This window comes from Bos javanicus, chromosome X (assembly GCF_032452875.1).
Source record: "Bos javanicus breed banteng chromosome X, ARS-OSU_banteng_1.0, whole genome shotgun sequence".
Classification (NCBI taxonomy): domain Eukaryota; kingdom Metazoa; phylum Chordata; class Mammalia; order Artiodactyla; family Bovidae; genus Bos; species Bos javanicus.
The window spans coordinates 51,712,743-51,736,483 of NC_083897.1; positions in this window are offsets into that span (position 1 = coordinate 51,712,743).

Here is a 23,741-nt window from a genome sequence, read left to right on the forward strand (position 1 = left end):
TGTCTATTTAGTTCTTTGGCCCATTTTTTGATTGGGTCATTTATTTTTCTGGAGTTGAGCTGTAGGAGTTGCTTGTATATTTTTGAGATTAGTTGTTTGTCAGTTGCTTCATTTGCTATTATTTTCTCCCATTCGTTGGAGAGGGAGAGGATGGGAAGATTTGGGAGAATGGCATTGAAACATGTATAATATCATGTATGAAACAAGTTGCCAGTCCAGGTTCGATGCACGATACTGGATGCTTGGGGCTGGTGCACTAGGACAACCCAGAGGGATGTTATGGGGAGGGAGGAGGGAGGAGGGTTCAGGATGGGGAACACATGTATACCTGTGGTGGATTCATTTCGATATTTGGCAAAACTAATACAATATGGTAAAGTTTAAAAATAAAATTAAAAAAAAAAAAACAGAAAACTAAAAAAAAAAAAAAAAAGAGTCTTCTCCAACAACAAAAAAACAAAAAACAAAAGCATCAATTCTTCAGTGCTCAGCTTTCTTTATAGTCCAACTCCCACATCCATACATGACCACTGGAAAAACCATAGCCTTGACTAGACGGACCTTTGTTGGCAAAGTAATGTCTCTGCTTTTTAATACACTGTCTAGGTTGGTCATAACTTTCCTTCCAAGGAGTAAGCATCTTTTAATTTCATGGCTGCAATCACCATCTGCAGTGATTTTGGAGCCCAGAGAAATAGAGTTAGCTACTGTTTCCCCATCTATTTGCCATGAAGTGATGGGAGTGGATGCCATGATCTTAGTTTTCTGAATGTTGAACTTTAAGCCAACTTTTTCATTCTCCTCTTTCACTTTCATCAAGAGGCTCTTTAGTTCTTCTTCACTTTCTGCCATAAGGATGGTGTCATCTGCATATCTGAGGTTATTGATATTTCTCCTGGCAATCTTGATTCCAGCTTGTTCTTCCTCCAGCCCAGCATTTCTCATGATGTACTCTGCATATAAGTTAAATAAGCAGTGTGACAACATACAGCCTTGATGTACTCCTTTCCCGATTTGGAACCAATCCGTTGTCCATGTCCAGTTCTAACTGTTGCTTGCTGACCTGCATGCAGATTTCTCAAGAGGCAGGTCAGGTGTTCTGATATTCCCATCTCTTGAAGAATTTTCCACAGTTTGTTGTGATCCACACAGTCAAAGGCTTTGGCATAGTTAGTAAAGAAGAAATAGATGTTTTTCTGGAACTCTCTTGCTTTTTCTATGATCCAATGGATATTGGCAATTTGATCTCTAGTTCCTCTGCCTTTTCTAAATGCAGCTTGCACATTGGGAAGTTCACAGTTCATGTACTGTTGAAGCCTGGCTTGGAAAATTTTGATCATTACTTTACTAGCATATGAGATGACTGCAATTGTGCGGTAGTTTGAGCATTCTTTGGCATTGCCTTTCTTTGTGATTGGGGCCATGCTCAGTAAATCTTTAATCCAATTTTCTGTTGATGGGTGGAGCTGTGTTCCCTACCTGTTATTTACCTGGGACCAAACTATGGTGGAGTTAATGAAGATAATGGCGATCTCCTTCAAAAGGTTCCATGCACGCACTGCTACATTCAGTGCCCCCAACCCTGCAGCATGCCACCGCCGACCCACGCCTCCACCAGAGACTCCTGAACACTCACAAGCAAGTCTGGGCCAGTCTCTTGTGGGGTCACTGCCTCTTTCTCCTGGGTCCTGGTGTGCACAAGTTTCTGTTTATGCACTCCAAGACTCTATTTCCCCAGCCCTGTGTAAGTTCTGGCAGCTCTGTAGTGGGGTTAATGGTGACCTCCTCCAAGAGGGCTTATGCCATACCCAAGTCTGCTGCACCCAGAGCCCCTGCCCCCATGGCAGTCTACTGCTGACCCATACCTCCACAGGAGCCACTCAAACACAATTCTGTCTCAGTCTCTGTGGAGTTTCTGGGTCCTGGTGTTCACAAGATTTGTTTGAGCCCTCTGAGCATCTCTGGTGGGTATGGGGTTTGATTCTAAATGCAATTTCACCCCTTCTACCATCTTTCTGGGGCTTCTCCTTTGCCCTTGGTTGTGGGGTATCTCCTCAAAGTCACTTCAGCACCACACAGCTGCTGCTCCAGCACCTACCATCTTTCTGGGACTTCTCTGCTCTTGCATGTGGGGTATCTCCTCACATTCGCTTCAGTGACATGCAGCTGCCACTCCAGCACCAGCTGTAAATATAGTAAAAATCGGTTACTTAAAACTGTTGAATTATATACATGAATTATAGCTCAATAAAGCTGCTCTAACAACAACAAAAATATAAAAATATATGGAATAGAAAGTTAATGTTTTTTAATTCCCACTTCCAGAAATTACCACCGTTAATAGTTTTGTGTATATCCCTTCAATTTGTCTTGATTTATTTTATTTATTAATGTTAACTGAAAAATGCAAATCGAAGAACAGTATACCTATTATGATATACATTTAAATATGATTTATTTCCAGTTTTTATTTCCAGTATTCTGGGAGGTGGGTCATAGAGGATCCTGCTGTGATGTATGTCAGAGAGTGTTTTGCCTATGTTCTCCTCTAGGAGTTTTATAGTTTCTGGTCTTACGTTGAGATCTTTAATCCATTTTGAGTTTATTTTTGTGTATGGTGTTAGAAAGTGTTCTAGTTTCATTCTTTTACAAGTGGTTGACCAGATTTCCCAGCACCACTTGTTAAAGAGATTGTCTTTAATCCATTGTATATTCTTGCGTCCTTTGTCAAAGATAAGGTGTCCATATGTGTGTGGATTTATCTCTGGGCTTTCTATTTTGTTCCATTGATCCATATTTCTGTCTTTGTGCCAGTACCATACTGTCTTGATAACTGTGGCTTTGTAGTAGAGCCTGAAGTCAGGTAGGTTGATTCCTCCAGTTCCATTCTTCTTTCTCAAGATCGCTTTGGCTCTTCGAGGTACTGCTGGGCATACACACTGAGGAAACCAGAAGGGAAAGAGACACGTGTACCCCAATGTTCATCACAGCACTGTTTATAATAGCCAGGACATGGAAGCAACCTAGATGCCCATCAGCAGATGAATGGATAAGAAAGCTATGGTACATATACACAATGGAGTATTACTCAGCCATTAAAAAGAATACATTTGAATCAGTTCTAATGAGGTGGATGAAACTGGAGCCTATTATACAGAGTGAAGTAAGCCAGAAGGAAAAACACCAATAGAGTATACTAACGCATATATATGGAATTTAGAAAGATGGTAACAATAACCCTGTGAACGAGACAGCAAAAGAGACACTGATGTATAGAACAGTCTTATGGACTCTGTGGGAGAGGGAGAGGGTGGGAAGATTTGGGAGAATGGCATTGAAACATGTAAAATATCATGTATGAAACGAGATGCCAGTCCAGGTTCGATGCACGATACTGGATGCTTGGGGCTAGTGCACTGGGACGACCCAGAGGGATGGTATGGGGAGGGAGGAGGGAGGAGGGTTCAGGATGGGGAACACATGTATACCTGTGGCGGATTCATTTTGATATTTGGCAAAACTAATACAATTATGTAAAGTTTAAAAATAAAATAAAATTTAAAAAAATAAATATGATTTATGCAGTAATTAAAAACATATCATAAAACGTATACTGTTCTTCAGTTTGCATTTTTCATTTAACATTAATATCCACTGCTTCATTACCTGATCTTTCTTCTTCCTTACTCCCATAACAAAACAAAATAAAGCCCCAGACAAAAAAAATCAAGATACAAAAGGGGAAAAAGAACCTAACCCTAAGCAAAAACCTTTTGTTGTTCATTGCTAATTTATGTCTGACACTTTGCAATCCCATGAACAGCAGCATGCCAGGGTTCCCTGTCTTTCCCTATCTCCCGGAGTTTGGTCAAACTCATGTCCACTGAGTCAGTGATGTTATCTAACCATCTCATCCTCTGCTGCCCCATCCTTCTCTTGCCCTCAATCTTTCCCAACCTATTGACACAACACAAAACCATTCTGAAGTATGTAATATGTTGAGAAGTCCAATTTTATCTTTCTAATAATATAATTATAACTATGCTGTAGCATATTTATCTTCTGTTTCTCAATCTCTCACCCTATAATTTTTGCCTTAAATATATCCTAGTCTACTGATGGCCTGAGATACTAACCTAACAAATTTCTGTCCATATAGCACCCATCTTGATGGGAAGTTTTAGTCTTCAGTGTCTTCAGAAATGAAGTGGCCAAGTTGTTAAATAATATTGTATATTGCCTCATGGAGGAAGGGTCTTATGCACTTATAAAAACTTGAGTGAACACCTTAAGGGTTATTTTCTGTTTTTTTTTCTGGGAGAGACCACAGATGTAGTGAATGGACAGATGAACTTTAACTGCAAATGAGAAGCTAATGTTCCTCTTCTTCATTATTTAGAAAATAATAGCATTTATAGTTTACAGTATCAATTGGAAATACTATTTAAAATTTTGGATATTTATTAAGAAAAGAATACTTATATTTCGTGAACAACTTTCCATCCAAATAAAATGCAGTTCATTGCTTTTGCCCAGCTCACAAAACTTCACTGTAAGTCTATATTATAACTCACTGAGTAAATTTCCTAGTAATGGATAAGTTTTGTGTTTCCTGGTGTTGGCTATTACAAACAGTGCAGCAGTAAGTGCTGCAGTGCATGCATTTCTGTGGGCAAGATTCTTAGAGGATATATTGATAAAAAAGCATGACCACTATAAATTTTAATGGATATAAGATATTTAAAGGGGCTTCCAAGGAGTTGGTGATGGACAGGGAGGCCTGGTGTGCTGCAGTCCATGGAGTCGAAAAGAGTCAGAGATGACTGAGCAACTGAATTGAACTGAACTGAAGGTGGGACTAGTGGTAAAGAACCTGTCTGCCAATGCAGGAGACATAAGATGAGAGTTCGATCCCTGGGTAAGGAAGATTCCCTGGAGGAGGGCATGGCAACTCATTCCAGCATTTTTGCCTGGAGTATCCCATGGACAGAGGAGCCTGGCAGGGTACAGTCCATAGGGTAGCAAAGTTGGACATGACTGAAGTGACTTAGCACACAGGAAGTTTAAAATAATAATTATTTTAATATGAATATATAACCATTTAAAAATTTTGGAAAAAAGAGGAAACAGTGTTAACCATTAGCACACATTCTCAAAGGTAAAAATTTATTCTCTCACTGATTTGAGATGACATGGCAGAGCCACACCTTGAGGAATCCAGATTTGTCTGACTCCAAAGATTACATTCCTAACTATTCATATAAAGATTTGTTTTCTTTTAGATGTAACACCAGTAGAGGGGACCTGAATTTATCCCAGAATTTCTATTCAGCTAATCAGTGGGACCTCAAACTTTTGACATTTATTCGAGGGTCCTAGTCAGCCGAGCCAGCATTAAGCTATGCTTTCCTTTAGTTACTTTGTATGTCCTGGCATTAAAGCAAACGTGTTTCTGTGAGAGGAATCTCGAAGATGAATTAAAGAGACAAAAGACTATATGAAATGTCTAAAAGTGAGGTGATAATTTCTATCACTGCCCAGATCTCCACTGTGTAGAGTGATTCTAAGTGAGTGTGGGTTGGGACAACTACAGAGGGGTATAGGAAGATATAAGGTAGAAGTGGTTATTAGATGAGCTCTCAGAGGGAAAAATATGAGAGCAGACATGTGACAAACCCACAGTTTAAATTATGAAGAACAAAAATTGAGACTACGTGTTACAAAAGTGCCTGTTCCTTCTACATACTTGCCAAAATGATCAACACAAATTTTTAAAAATTAGTATTTGTCAATCTTAAAGGTCAAAAAATAATTTCTCTTTGTTAAACATAGTTCATTTTAATGGTTGCCTAAAATCCCATCATTCATTTAGACATGCTTTAATTAAAGACATTTCCTGTTCTGTATATTTAGTTTCTTTCTATAATTTCCCGGCTTTAACAATTCTCTGCTAAACAGTTTTACAGTCAAGTTCTATTGAAAAACGATATGGTTTTATGTGTAAGTTGAATGGGCTCAACTAAATTTTTTTCCCCTCTCTGTCCTCAACAAAATCGTAAAACCTAATATGAAAATCCATGAATATTTTAATAGTCAAAAACTGAGCATTGGGTGCATGAGTGTGGTGCTTCTCTATTGGTGCTACTGACAGATATAGATACCAGGATGTATATGTGTGTGACCTCTGGGGGATCCTAATGAGAGTAGCAGTGCCTGGAAAAGTGTTTCTCAACTTCAACACTATTTACGCTCTGAAATATAATTTTTTGTTGTGGGAGCTGTTCTGTGCATCATAAGTTGGTCAGCATCTCTAGCCTCTATCCACTAACTGCTAATAACACAACTTCCAACTTGATCTGTGATGACCAAAAATGTCTCTAGACAGTGTCAAATATCTCCTGGGATGGGGTGAAGATCAGCCCCTATTTTGCAGGCTTCAGTAGCATAACCCAGATTTAGAAATGGGGCCAGTGGAGGGGAGAAGACTTGCTCAAGACCTCAGAATCAATGATGTGTCAAGCACTGAGAGAAACATTTCTTAATTCTCCCCCATTTTCTTTCCCAGCAGACCTGTTATCACACTTTTTTCTGCTGTAATTTACAACCCAGTGGTTCAAAGATATTACAAATATCCAGTTCAGATGTTTCTCTGATCTAACTTAAAAGGCAAAAAATAAAATAGGAAGCAGACCAATTAATTGAAAGGAATATATTTAATCATGAAATCTCATGAAAGTTTTTACAGTCCTATTTAAATCTTAATTTCTTCTTTTATAGATTGTGACAGATAACCTCTACCACACAGAAGCATTGTGAGAAATGTATATGCCAACAAATGAAAAGTGGCTGACACTCAGGAAAGGTGAGTTGCCATGGTTCCTTAAGGGCAGTAACCTTCCATTTAGCCACAAATTGTCATTCAGTTAAAGATACCATAAATACTTAGAATATTATTGAGTTCATCCAATGCAGAACTTGATGACATCTGCAGTATAAATTGGAAAGTAGTTAGTTGAGAGCCATTGCTTTTTTTTCCCATTTAAGAACCCAAAATGCTTTTCCAGATGGAATCTCATGAAGCTCCATGAACTCCTTAGGTGACAAGGAGGTCAGTAGAGGCCAGTAGAGGAGAAATGATATGTTTGACAATAATAGGACAGAAAAGGCTGGTGGGAATAAAACTTCATTGGACTAAGGAAGTAACACAAGATGGTAATTTGGTCTATAGGAAGAAATGAAGAGAATCAGAAATGACAATTTAGATGGCTGATATACCAAACTGGAGATTCTCAAGGGAAGAATACTGGAGTGGGTTGCCATGCCCCTCCAGATCTTCCCAACTCAAGGATTGAATTCATGTCTCCTGCATTGGCAAGTGAGTTCTTTACAACTGGCACCACCTGGGAAGCCCAATATACCAAACTTCAGTTTAGTTCAGATCAGTCGCTCAGTCATGTCCAACTCTTTGTGACCCCATGAATCGCAGCACGCCAGGCCTCCCTGTCCATCACCAACTCCTGGAGTTCACTCAGACTCACATTCATCGAGTCAGTGATGCCATCCAGCCATCTCATCCTCTGTCGTCCCCTTTTCCTCCTGCCCCCAATCCCTCCCAGCATCAGGGTCTTTTGCAATGAGTCAGCTCTTCGCATGAGGTGGCCAAAGTACTGGAGTTTCAGCTTTAGCATCATTCCTTCCAAGGAACACCCAGGACTGATCTCCTTTAGAATGGACTGGTTGGATCTCCTTGCAGTCCAAGGGGCTCTCAAGAGTCCTCTCCAACACCACAGTTCAAAAGCATCAATACCAAATTTATAAATATATAATTGTTATTTCTCCTCTTAGTTTCTTTTGGGGCTTTCCAGGTGGTGCAGTGGAAGAGAATCTGCCTGCAATGCAGGAAATGCAAGAGATGTGGGTTTGATCCCTGGGTCAGGAAGATGCCCTGGAGTAGGAAATGGGAACCCAGTCCAGTATTCTTGCCTGGAAAATCAAATGGACAGAGGAGCCTGGTGGGCTACACACAGTCCATGGGGTCCCAAAGAATTGGAAACAACTAACCTACTGAGCACCGCACAGCTCACTTTCTTTAATGACAGAAAATTACATAAAGTGAAGTAATCATCATAGTATATATCAATGAATTTTATATCTATATATATATGTATGTATGTAATAAGTACAGCAATAATACCACAAAAATTAGAGGAGGGAATACAGCCATATAGATGTCATGTTTCTATATCTTGTTAAAATTTAGGGAGATAAATTTATCATGAGTATAAGTGAAATGTAGATTCTGATAAGATGTTAAGATGCATTTGGTAGGCCCTAAATGACAATCTTTTTAAAATAGTGACAAAATTATTAAAGGAATCAAAATATTCCTCCAGTGAAATATTTGAATATTAAAAATATTAGAATATAAAATATTTTAATATTGAAAATATTGAATAATGAATCTGCCTGTGAATAGTGAAATAGTGAATATTGAAAATATTCACTAATACAAAAGGAAAAATAAAAGAGGAAAAAGAGGAACAGAATAACAAAAAACATAAAAAAATCAAAAGTAAATTCAGTTCATTTCAGTAGCTTAGTCATGTCCAACTCTTTGTGACCCCATGGACTGCAGCATGCCAGGCTTTCCTGTACATCACCAACTCCCAGAGTTTACTCAGACTCATGTCCACTGAGTCTGTGATGCCATCCAACCATCTCATCCTCTGTCATCCCCTTCTCCTCCCGCCTTCAATCTTTCCAGCATCAGGATCTTTTCCAATGAGTCAGCTCTTCACATCAGGTGGCCAAGTACTGGAGTTTCAGCTTTAGCATCAGTACTTCCAGTGAATATTCAGAGTTGATTTCCTTCAGGGTGGACTGGTTGGATCTCCTCTCAGTCCAAGGGATTCTCAAGAATCTTCTCCAACACCACAGTTCAAAAGCATCAATTCTTCGGTGCTCAGCTTTCTTTATAGCCCAACTCAAACATCTATACATGACTACTGAAAAAACCATAGCCTGGACTAGACGGACCTTTGTTGACAAAGTAATGTTTCTGCTTTTTAGCATGCTTTCTAGGTTGGCCATAGCTTTTCTTCCAAGGAGCCAGCGTCTTTTAATTTCATGGCTGCAGTCATCATCTGCAGTGATTTTGGAGCCCCAAAAAATAAATTAGAGGAGGGAATACAGAGTGCCTGAAGAACTATGCACGGAGGTTCATGACATTGTACAGGAGGCAGTGATCAAGACCATCCTTAAGAAAAAGAAATGCAAACAGGCAAAATGGTTGTCTAAGGAGGCCTTGCAATACAGGGATAAAATGGACACCGTTTCCATTTTATCCCCATCTATTTGCCATGAAGTGATAGGACCAGATGCGATGATCTTAGTTTTCTGAATGCTAAGTTTTAATCCAACTTTTTCACTCTCCTCTTTCACTTTCATCAGAGGCTATTTAGTTCTTCACTTTCTGCCATAAGCATGGTGTCATCTGCATATCTGAGGTTATTGATATTTCTCCCAGCAATCTTGATTCCAGCTTGTGCTTCATCCAGCCCAGCATTTCTCATGATGTACTCTGTATATAAGTTAAATAAGCAGGGTGACAATATACAGCCTTGACACACTCCTTTCCTGATTTGGAACCAGTCTATTGTTCCATGTCCAGTTCTAACTGTTGCTTGTTGACCTGCATAAAGATTTCTCAGGAGGCGGGTCAGGTGGTCTGGTATTCCCATCTCTTCAAGAATTTTCCACAGTTTGTTGTGATCCACACAGTCAAAGGCTTTGGCATAGTCAATAAAGCAGAAGTAGATGTTTTTCTGGAACTCTCTTGCGTTTTCTATGATCCAACAGATGTTGGCAATTTGATTTCTGGTTCCTCTGCCTTTTCTAAATCCAGCTTGAACATCTGGAAGTTCACAATCCACGTACTGATGAAGCCTGGCTTGGAGAATTTTGATCATTACTTTGCTAGTGTGTGAGATGAGTGCAATTGTGTGATAGTTTGAGCATTCTTCGGCATTGCCTTTCTTTTGGACTGGAATGAACACTGACCTTTTCCAGTCCTGTGGCCACTGCTGAGATTTCCACGTTTGCTGGCATATTGAGTGCAACACTTTTACAGCATCATCTTTTAGGATTTGAAATAGCTCAACTGGAATTCCATCACCTCCACTAGCTTTGTTCATAGTGATACTTCCTAAGGCCCACTTGACTTCACATTTCAGGATGCCTGGCTCTACATGAGTGATCACACCATCGTGGTTATCTGGATCATGAAAATCTTTTTTGTATAGTTCTTCTGTGTATTCTTGCCACCTCTTCTTAATATCATCTGCTTCTGTTAGGTCCATACCATTTCTGTCCTTTATTGTGCCCATCTTTGCATGAAAAGTTACCTTGGTATCTCTAATTTTCTTGATGATATGTCTAGTCTTTCCCACTCTATTGTTTTCCTCTATTTCTTTGCATTGATCACTGAGGAAGGCTTTCTTATCTCTCCTTGCTATTCTTTGGAACTCTGCATTCAGCTGGGTATGTCTTTCCTTTTCTCCTTTGTCTTTCGCTTCTCTTCTTTTCAGAGCTGTTTGCAAGGCCTCCTTAGACAACCATTTTGCCTGTTTGCATTTCTTTTTCTTAAGGATGGTCTTGATCACTGCCTCCTGTACAATGTCATGAACCTCCGTGCATAGTTCTTCAGGCACTCTGTCTATCAGATCTAATTCCTTCAATCTATTTGTCACTTCCAGTGTATAGTTGTAAGGGAATTTGATTTAGGTCATACCTGAATGGTGTTTTCCCTACTTGCTTCAATTTATGTCTGAATTTGGCAAAAAGGAGTTCATGATCTGAGCCACAGTCTGGTCTTATTTTTGCTGACGGTGTACCAGAGTATCTGGAACATATAGACTGGCAGCAAATATGTGTTTGCTTCCTGTTTCATCCTTCCTTTAAGAGATATACAATTTTAATCTCAATATTATTACTGTCTTAGAAAACATTTACGAATGTTACAAGACAAAATAAAACAAACGTGTTTGTGTATATTATGTAAGCAGATTCAGGAGTATTTCTGTTATATAGAATGTTGCAGAATTAGTTATCTGATCAAGTTAGGTTTGGCGAAAGTGCGTACTTTCTTCCTATCGAATTGTGGCTTATTTGGATCCAGTAGGTTCACTTATGGGCTTCCCTGGTGGTTTAGTGATAAAGAATCTGCCTGCAATGCAGAAGAGATGGGTTTGTTCCCTGGGTCTGGAAGATCCCTGGGAGAAGGATATAGCAACCTATTCCAGTATTCTTGCCTGGAGAATCCCATGGACAGAGGAGACTGGAGGGCTACAGTCCATGGGGTCACAAAAGAGTCGGACATGACTTAGTGATTAAACCACCACCAGGTTCATTTGTATGTATTTTTATATATTTAGATTATTGTGTTTAAGACCTCCATTTCCTTGTTGATTGATTTATTTATTTTTTGTCTGCACTGTGAGTCATGTGGGATCCTAGTCCCTGACCAGGAATTGAACTCATTCCCCCTGCCCTGGAAGCATGATATATCATCCACTGGACCTCCAGGGAAGGCCCCCTTGATACCCCTTGATCTTATGCCTAGCTTTTCTATTCATTATGGAAACTATGGGATTGAAATCTCCAATAATTATTTTAGAATTATCTGTTTCTCCCCAAATTTTGGCCAATTTTTGTTTCATACATGTTTTAGTTTCCTACTACTGCTGTAGCAAATTACCACAACTTTAGTGGCTTACAGAAACACATAGGGTTTCCCAGGTGGTTCAGTGATAAAGAATCTGCCTGCAATGCAGAAGAGATGGGTTTGTTCCCTGGGTCTGGAAGATCCCTGGGAGAAGGATATAGCAACCTGCTATAAGAATCTGCCTGCAATGCAGGAGATGCAGGAGACTTGGGTTTGATCCCCAGGTCAGGAAAATCCCTGGAGGAGGGCCCAGCAACCCATGCAAGTATTCTTTCCTGGAAAATCCCATGGACAGAGGAGCCTGGCAGGCTACAGTCCATAGGGTTGCAAAGAGCTGGACATGACTGAGTGACTAAGTACCCACGCACAACAACACATTTATTATTTTACAGTTTTGAAGGTCAGAAAATTGAAATCAGTTCCACTGGGATAAAATCAAGGTTGGGTAGGGTTTTTTCCTTCAGAAGACTGTAAGAGAGGATCTGTTTCTTGCCTTTTCCAGGTTCTAGGGGCTGTCCCTATTCCTTGGCTTGTGGCCACATCACTCTGACTCTGATCACTCTGATTTGGTTGTCACATTTCTTTTTTTTTTTTAATTTAAATTTATTTATTTTAATTGGAGGCTAATTACTTGACAATATTGTATTGGTTTTGCCATACATCAACATGAATCCACCACGGGTGTACATGTGTTTCCCATCCTGAACCCCCCTCCCACCTCCCTCCCCGTATCATCCCTCTGGGTCATCCCAGTGCACCAGCCCCGAAAATCCTGTATCCTGCATCAAACCTGGACTGGCGATTCGTTTCTTATATGATATGATACATGTTTTAATGCCATTCTCCCAAATCATCCCATCCTTGCCCTCTCCCACAGAGTCCAAAAGACTGTTCTATACATCAATGTCTCTTTTGCTGTCACATTTCTTTTTTTGACTCTCCTCCTTTCTTTTATACCTTGTGATTACATTGCATCTGGATATCTGTATAATCCAGAATAATATTCACATATCAGAATCCTTGACTGATTCACATCTAAAAAGTTCCTTTTCTCATGTAAAGTAACATATTTACAGATTTTAGTTATTAGAATGGGAGCATCTTTGGAGAGACAATTATTTTGAGACTCTTACTATGTGTGCATATGTTTAAAATTGTTATATCTTGGATTAACCCTTATATAAGAGTATAAAAGGTAGCTTTTATCTCTAGTAACATTTTTGTGTATTTTGAGTCTATTTCATCTGATATTTGTATAGCTACTCCAGCTTTTATATGATTGCTGTTTGTATGGTGTACCATTCACACATATCTACATGCATTTTAGAATATGAATTATGTCTCCTACAGGTAGCATATTATTGGATTGACTTTTTATCCAGTCTGATCATCTCTTATTTTGATTGCCCTGTTTAATGCATTCACATTTAATGTTATTACTAATACTATAGAATTTATGTCCTTTTCATTATAGGGGACTGGAATGCAAAAGTAGGAAGTCAAGAGATACCTGGGGTAACAGGCAAATTTGGCCTTAGAGTACAAAATGAAGCAGGGCAAAGGCTAACAGAGTTTTGCCAAGAGAAGGCACTGGTCATAGCAAACACCCTCTTCCAACAACACAAGAGATGACTCTACATATGGACATCACCAGATGGTCAACACCAAAATCAGATTGATTATATTCTTTGGAGCCTAAGATGGAGAAGTTCCATAGAGTCAGCAAAGACAAGACCAGGAGCTGACTGTGGCTCAGATCATGAACTCCTTTTTGCCAAATTCAGATGTAAATTGAAGAAAGTAAGGAATACCGCTAGACCATTCAGTTAGTTCAGTTCAGTCAGTTCAGTCGCTCAGTCGTGTCCGACTCTTTGCGACCCCATGAATCGCAGCATGCCAGGCCTCCCTGTCCATCACCAGCTCCCAGAGTTCACTCAGACTCATGTCCATCGAGTCAGTGATGCCATCCAGCCATCTCATCCTCTGTCGTCCCCTTCTCCTCCTGCCCCCAATCCCTCCCAGCATCAGAGTCTTTTGCAATGAGTCAATCCTTTGCATGAGGTAGCCAAAGTACTGGAGTTTCAGCTTTATCATCAGTCCTTCCAAAGAAATCCCAGGGCTGATCTCCTTTAGAATGGACTGGTTGGATCTCCTTGCAGTCCAAGGGACTCTCAAGAGTCTTCTTCAACACCACAGTTCAAAAGCATCAATTCTTCGGCGCTCAGCCTTCTTCACAGTCCAACTCTCATATCCATGCATGACCACAGGAAAAACCATAGCCTTGACTAGACGGACCTTTGTTGGCAAAGTAATGTCTCTGCTTTTGAATATGCTATTTAGGTTGGTCATAACCTTCCTTCCAAGGAGTAAGTGTCTTTTAATTTCATGGCTGCAATCACCATCTGCAGTGATTTTGGAGCCCAGAAAAATAAAGTCTGACACTGTTTCCCCATCTATTTCCCATGAAGTGGTGGGACCGGATGCCATGATCTTCGTTTTCTGAATGTTGAGCTTTAAGCCAACTTTTTCACTCTCCACTTCCACTTTCATCAAGAGGCTTTTTAGTTACTCTTCACTTTCTGCCATAAGGGTGGCATCATTTGCATATCTGAGGTTATTGATATTTCTCCCGGCAATCTTGATTCCAGCTTGTGCTTCTTCCAGCCCAGCGTTTCTCATGATGTACTCTGTATATAAGTTAAATAAGCAGGGTGACAATATACAGCCTTGATGTACTCCTTTTCCTATTTGGAACCAGTCTGTTGTTCCATGTCCAGTTCTAACTGTTGCTTCCTGACCTGCATACAGATTTCTCAGGAAGCAGGTCAGGTGGTCTGGTATTCCCATCTCTTTCAGAATTTTCCACAGTTTATTGTGATCCACACAGTCAAAGGCTTTGGCATAGTCAATAAAGCAGAAATAGATGTTTTTCTGGAACTCTCTTGCTTTTTCCATGATCCAGCGGATGTTGGCAATTTGATCTCTGGTTCCTCTGCCTTTTCTAAAACCAGCTTGAACATCTGGAAGTTCACAGTCCACGTATTGCTGAAGCCTGGCTTGGAGAATTTTGAGCATTACTTTACTAGCATGTGAGATGAGTGCAACTGTGTGGTAGTTTGAGCATTCTTTGGCATTGCCTTTCTTTGGGATTGGACCATTCAGGTATGACCTAAATCAAATTCCCTTAAAACTATACAGTGGAAGTGACAAATGGATTGAAGGAATTAGATCTGATAGAGTGCATGAAGAACTATGGATGGAGGTTCATTACATTGTACAGGAGGCAATAATCAAGACCATCCCAAAGAAAAAGAAATGCGAACAGGCAAAATGGTTGTCTAAGGAGGCCTTACAAATAGCTCTGAAAAGAAGAGAAGCGAAAGACAAAGGAGAAAAGAAAAGATATACCCAGCTGAATGCAGAATTCCAAAGAATAGAAAGGAGAGATAAGAAAGCCTTCCTCAGTGATCAATGCAAAGAAATAAAGGAAAACAATAGAGTGGGAAAGACTAGAGATCTCATCAAGAAAATTAGAGATACCAAGGTAACTTTTCATGCAAAGATGGGCACAATAAAGGACAGAAATGGTATGGACCTAACAGAAGCAGATGATATTAAGAAGAGGTGGCAAGAATACACAGAAGAACTATACAAAAAAGATTTTCATGATCCAGATAACCACGATGGTGTGATCACTCATGTAGAGCCAGGCATCCTGAAATGTGAAGTCAAGTGGGCCTTAGGAAGTATCACTATGAACAAAGCTAGTGGAGGTGATGGAATTCCAGTTGAGCTATTTCAAATCCTAAAAGATGATGCTGTAAAAGTGTTGCACTCAATATGCCAGCAAACGTGGAAAACTCAGCAGTGGCCACAGGACTGGAAAAGGTCAGTGTTCATTCCAGTCCAAAAGAAAGGCAATGCCGAAGAATGCTCAAACTATCACACAATTGCACTCATCTCACACACTAGCAAAGTAATGATCAAAATTCTCCAAGCCAGGCTTCATCAGTACGTGGATTGTGAACTTCCAGATGTTCAAGCTGGATTTAGAAAAGGCAGAGGAACCAGAAATCAAATTGCCAACATCTGTTGGATCATAGAAAACGCAAGAGAGTTCCAGAAAAACATCTACTTCTGCTTTATTGACTATGCCAAAGCCTTTGACTGTGCAGATCACAACAAACTGTGGAAAATTCTTGAAGAGATGGGAATACCAGACCACCTGACCCGCCTCCTGAGAAATCTTTATGCAGGTCAACAAGCAACAGTTAGAACTGGACATGGAACAATAGACTGGTTCCAAATAAGAAAAGGAGTGTGTCAAGGCTGTATATTGTCACCCTGCTTATTTAACTTATATGCAGAGTACATCATGAGAAATGCTGGAATGGATGAAGCACAAGCTGGAATCAAGATTGCTGGGAGAAATATCAATAACCTCAGATATGCAGATGACACCATGCTTATGACAGAAAGTGAAGAACTAAAGAGCCTCTTTAATGATAACACGATGGTGTGATCACTCACCTAGACCAGATATCCTGGAATGTGAAGTCAAGTGGGCCTTAGAAAGCATCACTACGAATAAAGCTAGTGGAGGTGATGGAATTCCAGTTGAGCTATTTCAAATCCTGAAAGATGATGCTGTGAAAGTGCTGCACTCAATATGCCAGCAAATGTGGAAAACTCAGCAGTGGCCACAGGACTGGAAAAGGTCAGTGTTCATTCCAATCCCAAAGAAAGGCAATGCCAAAGAATGCTCAAACTACTGCACAATTGCACTCATCCCACACGCTAGTAAAGTAATGCTCAAAATTCTCCAAGCCAGGCTTCAGCAATACGTGAACAGTGAACTTCCAGATGTTCAAGCTGGTTTTAGAAAAGGCAGAGGAACCAGAGATCAAATTGCCAACATACACTGGATCATGGAAAAAGCAAGAGAGTTCCAGAAAAACATCTATTTCTGCTTTATTGACTATGCCAAAGCCTTTGACTGTGTGGATCACAATAAACTGTGGAAAATTCTTGAAGAGATGGGAATACCAGACCACCTGACCTGCCTCTTGAGAAATTTGTATGCAGGTCAGGAAGCAACAGTTAGAACTGGACATGGAACAACAGACTGGTTCCAAATAAGAAAAGGAGTACATCAAGGCTGTATATTGTCACGCTGCTTATTTAACTTATATGCAGTGTACATCATGAGAAACGCTGGGCTGGAAGAAGCACAAGCTGAAATCAAGATTGCCAGGAGAAATATCAATAACCTCAGATATATGCAGATGATAGCACCCTTATGGCAGAAAGTGAAGAGGAACTAAAAAGCCTCTTGATGAAAGTGAAACTGGAGAGTGAAAAAGTTGGCTTAAAGCTCAACATTCAGAAAACGAAGATCATGACATCTGGTCCCATCACTTCATGGGAAATAGGGAAACAGTGAAAACAGTGTCAGACTTTTATTTTTCTGGGCTCCAAAATCACTGCAGATGGTGATTGCAGCCATGAAATTAAAAGACACTTACTCCTTAGAAGAAAATTTATGACCAACCTAAATAGCATATTCAAAAGCAGAGACATTACTTTGCCAACAAAGGTCCATCTAGTCAAGGCTATGGTTTTTCCAGTGGTCATGTATTGATGTGAGAGTTGGACTGTGAAGAAGGCTGAGCACCAAAGAATTGATGCTTTTGAACTGTGGTGTTGGAGAAGACTCTTGAGAGTCCCTTGGACTGCAAGGAGATCCAACCAGTCCATCCTAAAGGAGATCAGTCCTGGGTGTTCTTTGGAAGGAATGATTCTAAAGCTGAAACTCCAGTACTTTGGCTACCTCATGCAAAGGGTTGACTCATTGCAAAAGACTCTGATGCTGGGAGGGATTGGGGGCAGGAGGAGAAGGGGACGACAGAGGATGAGATGGCTGGATGGCATCACTGACTCGATGGACATGAGTCTGAGTGAACTCTGGGATCTGGTGATGGACAGGGAGGCCTGGCGTGCTGCAGTCCATGGGGTCGCAAAGAGTCGGACATGACTGAGTGACTGAACTAACCTGAACTGAGCTCAGCTGCTAAGAATATGCCTTCAGTGCAGGAGACCTCTGCTCGATTCTTGGGTCAGGAAGATCCCCTGGAGAAGGGATAAGCTACCCACTCAAGTAATCCTGGGGTTTCCTGGTGGCTCACACGGTAAAGAATCCACCTGCAATGCAGGAGACCCAGGTTTTATCCCTGGGTTGGTAAGATCCCCTGGAGGAGGGCATGGCAACCCCCTCCAGTATTCTTGCCTGGAGAATCTTCACGAACAGAGCAGCCTGGTGGCTATAGTCCATAGGGTCATAAGGAGTCAGACACAACCAAGTGACTAAGCACAGCACAGCACAACATATGCCTTGGGCTTCCCTTCTTGCTCAGACGGTAAAGAATCCACCTGCAATGCAGGAGACCTGGGTTCAATCCGTGGGTCAGAAAGATCCCCTGGAGATGAATATGGCAAGCCACTCCAATATTCTTGCCTGGAGAATCCCATGTATAGAGGAGCCTGGTGGGATACAGTGTGTGGGTCACAGAGAGTCCAAACCAACTAAGCACGAGCGCTATGTCTTGGAATGGTTTGTTTACTGTGATATCAGTCTTGTTTAGGAAATTCATATGTGTATGAAAGCAGTTACAATTTCTGTGGACCCCAAGTCTACTTCACATTCGTTGATGTATCTTTTAGCGTGGTCCCTCTCAGACAGCAGGACGTTAACCCTCACTTCTCTGTCCCCCATCCCGTCTGGCAACCCCTGTTGAGAGTACAGGACACAGCTGTCCAGACCCGCTCTGGCGCCCAATCTCATTCCACCTACGCTGCACTGCGCTTCTCTTGTCTGCTGCAGACTGCCAAGGCGCTACCTTTACTTGATGTTTCATTGTATGCAGGCCCTAGAGTATATATTTTTACAGTGCTTTTTACACCCATCGGCCATTTTTTTTTCCAGACAAGATTAAAATCGCTCTGTACATTGGCTCAAAGTCTGGGTTTTAAGGAAGAGTATTGTATATTTCTGCTCCTTGAATAAACGTCTTTGCAGATAAATTTTTAAATAGAGGTGTGTTGGTGCCACCTAGTGAGAAAAGCCTAAACTGCAGCTTGAATGGACTACGCGAGGGAGGCGTGCTAAGTCGTTTCAGTCTTGTCCACGGGGTGACTGTGTGCGACCTTATGGACTATAACCCACCAGGCTCCTCTGTCCATGGTATTCTCCAGACAAGAATACTGGAGTGGGTAGCCATTTCTTTCTCCAGGGGATCTTCCCAACCCAGGGATCGATCCCGTGTCTCTAACGTCTCCTGCATTGGCAGGCCGGTTCTTTACCACTAGCACCACATGGGAGGGAGGAACGGTAGCCAAAACCCGCCAGGCAGAGCTTTCTGGAATTTTGAGTGGAAAGGTGGGGCACCTTACCCGTATGCTGGGCCACGGACTCCCTCCAGACAAAAAGTGCAACCTCTTATGCTGAAGAGGAAGCTTTATGTAGGAAGAACAAAAAGATTTTTCTTTTGAGACCTATGGATGGAGCAAAAAATGGATCTCCACCACTTAGGATCTGTTAACTGCACTTCACTTGCATTTATTATCACCATCTTTCCCTGTAAATACATTTAAAAATGAATTTCTACAATAGCATTTTAAATTGTTTGACGATAAAATTTCAGGGTTATTAACATCGCTATAGTGGTTCATCATTATGGATGCTCCAGTTTTTTCACTGGTACCATAGTGATGAAAATTTATCTCGTATTTCTGTTACAAAGGTACTTGTCTTCTCACTATGTCTTCACAGGGTAGAAGGAGTAAGGGAGCTCTCTAGGGTCTCTTTTGTAAGTCCACTAATCCCACTCAAGAGGGTTGTACCTTCGTGACCTAATCACTTCCAAAAGACCCTGCTTCTTAATACCATCACATTCAGGGTTAGGATTTCAATATATGAATTTTGAGGGGAACACAGATATTCAATCCATAGCTGAAGGATTACTATATTACCTACGTTTTGCCATCATAATTGTCCAAATTGCTTAGCTTCAAAGAAGTTGCAGAGACAGCAGGGAAGCCACAATGTAAGCTTGGAATATTTTATTGTGTTCATATAGAATACATATATACCTATGATTTGAATTAAAACGAAGTTCGTGTTTTGTCTAAGGGTAGATTCAGATGTTTGTGGTAGAAAGAGCAAATGGACAGTGATGTAACTGCACAAGCTAATAGTATTATGGAAATTTAGAAGTAGGCAATTGGTTCCATGAAGAGGCTAGTGATCTAGGCTCCCAGAATTTACTGTGGGGAGGCAATTCATGGCATTTCTACATGTCTTATGATAACTTTTGTCTAGAAATATCATTTTCAAAGCAGTCAGCTTTGAAAGATGAGATAGCATCTGCCTCCCGGTCAGAGAACAGACTTGACTCCTTGACAGGATAGTAAAGATAATGCCTCTCTCCTGGGCACAGATTGGTCAGATTTGCCAGCAGTCTCCTTATAAGATCAGAGTGTTCCTAAGCTCAGTGTTCCTTAGCTGTGATGCAGATCCAGTGGATATACAGTGTCAACCTGGCTGCTCCCCATCATCCCTGTGAGACTTAGAGGGCAAGGGAGAACAACCCAATCATGAAATTTATGCTACCTGCTGTGCCAGAAGTAAACAATGATCTAAATCCATTTAGACAGTTCTCTCTTTGTCTTCTTACCTAACTTATGAAAGTGTACCCAGCTACCATTGCAGTTGCAGTAGCTTCTGCTCTACAGGAATTGATTGACCACTTGAAACTCACCATGCTGTCGCACATGGTGTCTGGCCCTCACCCTCATGGTTGAAGTGACCTCATCCTGGAGGAAGGTGAGAAAAAAGGGCAGTGGCACATGCCACCAAGGTACTTGAAAGTTGGAGTTGCCACACAATGTTTTTACTTACAACCAATAAGCACAAATTATCAATATAAATATGCAAGCAAAACATATCAAACTCTCATTTAAAAAAATTAGAATATAGGAGTGTGGTGTGTTTTTTCACAATTTACATTTTATATTACATGTTTAGGTTGAAATGGTTACAGCACACATGTTTAGTATTACCTTCCTACCCTGCAAAAGTGTTGGAGTTATGCCCTTTAAAAATGTTGGGGAACTTGAGGAAAGGGAAATAACATCACTGCAAGGATGGCTTTCCAAAGCTTTTTCAGATATATCTGTGTTCCTGAATCTCTATCAGTCTGCAATGGGTTACATGGTTAGAAATGGATAATTCCATATTCACCTCAAATTTTTCTTTACTGGATTAGAACTACCTAAGAAAAAGGAGAAGAAGTGAGAAGCCAGCAGCAACCTCAGAATTGGCAGTTAAAATTGCGTGGAGTGGGAGGGGAGGTAGCAGAGTCCTTCCGCTGGAGAAGTTGCAGGAACGGATAGGGCCTCATGGACTGGCATCAAGACTCCAATGCCATTCTATTTCCTTCTCTCCTCTTCTTTCTCCAATAAGAACTTACTCATTTCTGATCTCACATTAATATCTTGCTCCAAGAAACAAAGATCACTTCCACTGGCAATCCTAGATGTACAGTCTTAAAATCTCTCTGATAAAGAAACACGAATATAAACAAACAAGCAAACAAAAAGATTTCTTTTCGATCCCTGGGGTGGAAAACCCCATGAGGGGCCTTACTTACAGCTTAGCTTGTCGCTTGCTTGCTTTGCTTCAGTTTTCCGACTCTGTAAGTCTAGGGACTGTAACCTTCAAGGCTCCTCAATCCATGGGATTCTCCAGGCAAGAATACTGGAGTGGGCAGCCATTTCCTCCTTCAGGGGATCTACTCAACCCAGGGATCGAACCCGTGTCTTTTATGTCTCCTGCATAGGCAGGCAGGTTCTTTACCACTAGCGCCATCTGGGAGGCCGGCAGTAGGGGAGAGTCAAAAGTTTTATTGGCTGAGCCTCTGGACAGTGCAGTGTGCCCTGCTCTTATTGATCCACTATTTTTCCTTCCATACCATAGTTTAGGAAGAGCTTCACTAGTAGCTCAGTTGGTAAAGAATCTGCCTACAATGCAGGAGACCTGGGTTAGATTCCTGAGTCCGCAAGATACCCTATAGAAGGGCATGGCGACCCACTCCAGTATTCTTGTCTAGAGAATTCCATGGACAGAGGAGCCTGGCAGGCTACAGTCCATGGGATTGTAGAGTCCGACATGACTGAGGGACTAACACACACACACACACACACACACATAGGTTAAGAAACACTTATTAGTCAGGAGTAGCATATTGGAAAAAAAGAAATTCAATAGTGGAAAAAATAAAGTAACAGAATAAAATGTAGTAAGTTTGAAGATTAATCTCAAAGTGCATTGCTCATATTAAAGTTCATGTTGTTTCAATACTTTGTTTAGCTGTTTTATGCAATGTGTATTTCTCTGTGCTGCCTGGGTCTGTTTAAAAATGTTTTTCTTATTGTGAGTAGTGGTAAATAAAAGCTTGAAAACCTCTGAAACTGAAATCTGAAGATTTCAGTGCTGTCGGTGGAACCTTTTCAAAATGCTCTGTGAAGTAATATTTTATTGGCCTGAATCTATTATTTCTGCTTCCTCCCCACCCCCACCCCCTACCAGGGTTTTCAAGGCATGTGATAGACTCAGCTTGAAAATGCCTTTGGTGTCATCATTCTGTAATTCCTTTTCTCGCCTAGATGCATTTTCTAATATTGCAGCTGCTGCTAAGTCGCTTCAGTCGTGTCCAACTCTGTGCGACCCCATAGATGGCAGCCCACCAGGCTCCCCGTCCCTGGGATTCTCCAGGCAAGAACACTGGAGTGGGTTGCCATTTCCTTCTCCAATGCATGAAAGTGAAAAGTGAAAGTGAAAAGTGAAAGTGAAGTTGCTCAGTCGTGTCTGACCCTCAGTGATCCCATGGACTGCAGCCTACCAGGCTCCTCCATCCATGGGATTTTCCAGGCAAGAGTACTGGAGTGGGGTGCCATTGCCTTCTCCCAATATTGCAGAGGAATCACAATTAATATTGGGTACAGGGAACTTCCTTGACTTGCTCCTAGTGTCAGGGACACTGGTTGTGACAATTAATGTTAGGGTTGCTTTTTCCCTTTAGAATTAATTCATTGAGTTAAAAAAATTATTTTAAAACTTCCAGTTTTCTAAGAGTATTTAATTAACATAAAATATTGAATATTAGCAAATATTTTTTCACATCTGCTTTTTTTTTCCTCGACTTATTAAATGTTGAATTTGCATTCCTGGGACAAATACTAAAACCATTGTAAAGTACCTCTACCACAAGGGGGCAGCATATCAACGGACTCCAAAAACAAACAAATTAAAAACCAAAATAAGTTTCCAGAATAAGTGCTACAGTCAAGTTTCTCTTTTTGTGTAAATTGTGCAACAAGTCAAAAACCAATATAGTATTACAAAGAATGCTTGTCATTTCTATTTCCTGGCTTGTAACATGACTTTTTTTTTTATAAGCATTAGCTTATTCTCTGATGAACCAGTTTTAATTTCAGTGATATCTCTATATCTTTTAGAAGCTTACAGAGATTGACTTTATCCTTGTTTAGAAACTGGAGTTAAGCAGGCACTTTTCCTCAAAGTTTCACTTTATCAGCTTCTGAAAGAGCATTCTGTTCCACTGCAACAGTTTTATGAAATCTCTTGGGAATTACCACATAGATAGGAGTTGAACATGGCCAAAAGGAAGAGGGATCTTCACAGACAATCTTATAAAGTATCCCCGAATTGCCCATATTGGTGTTTCATTAGCAATACTCTTTTTAACATGAGTGCAGCATCTTTAGGACTGAGTCTGCATTTTTAAGAAGATATCCAGGCTGTGTCACTTACTATTGGGATATAAGGAAGCCTGAGAATGCTAAGAGCTGAGGACGTAGGGAAGTTAAGCACGTAAGTATTATGCAGGCTTTGCTCCATCTCTAGCCAGCTGTAGGCTATGAAAAGAAGTTCTTCCCATGG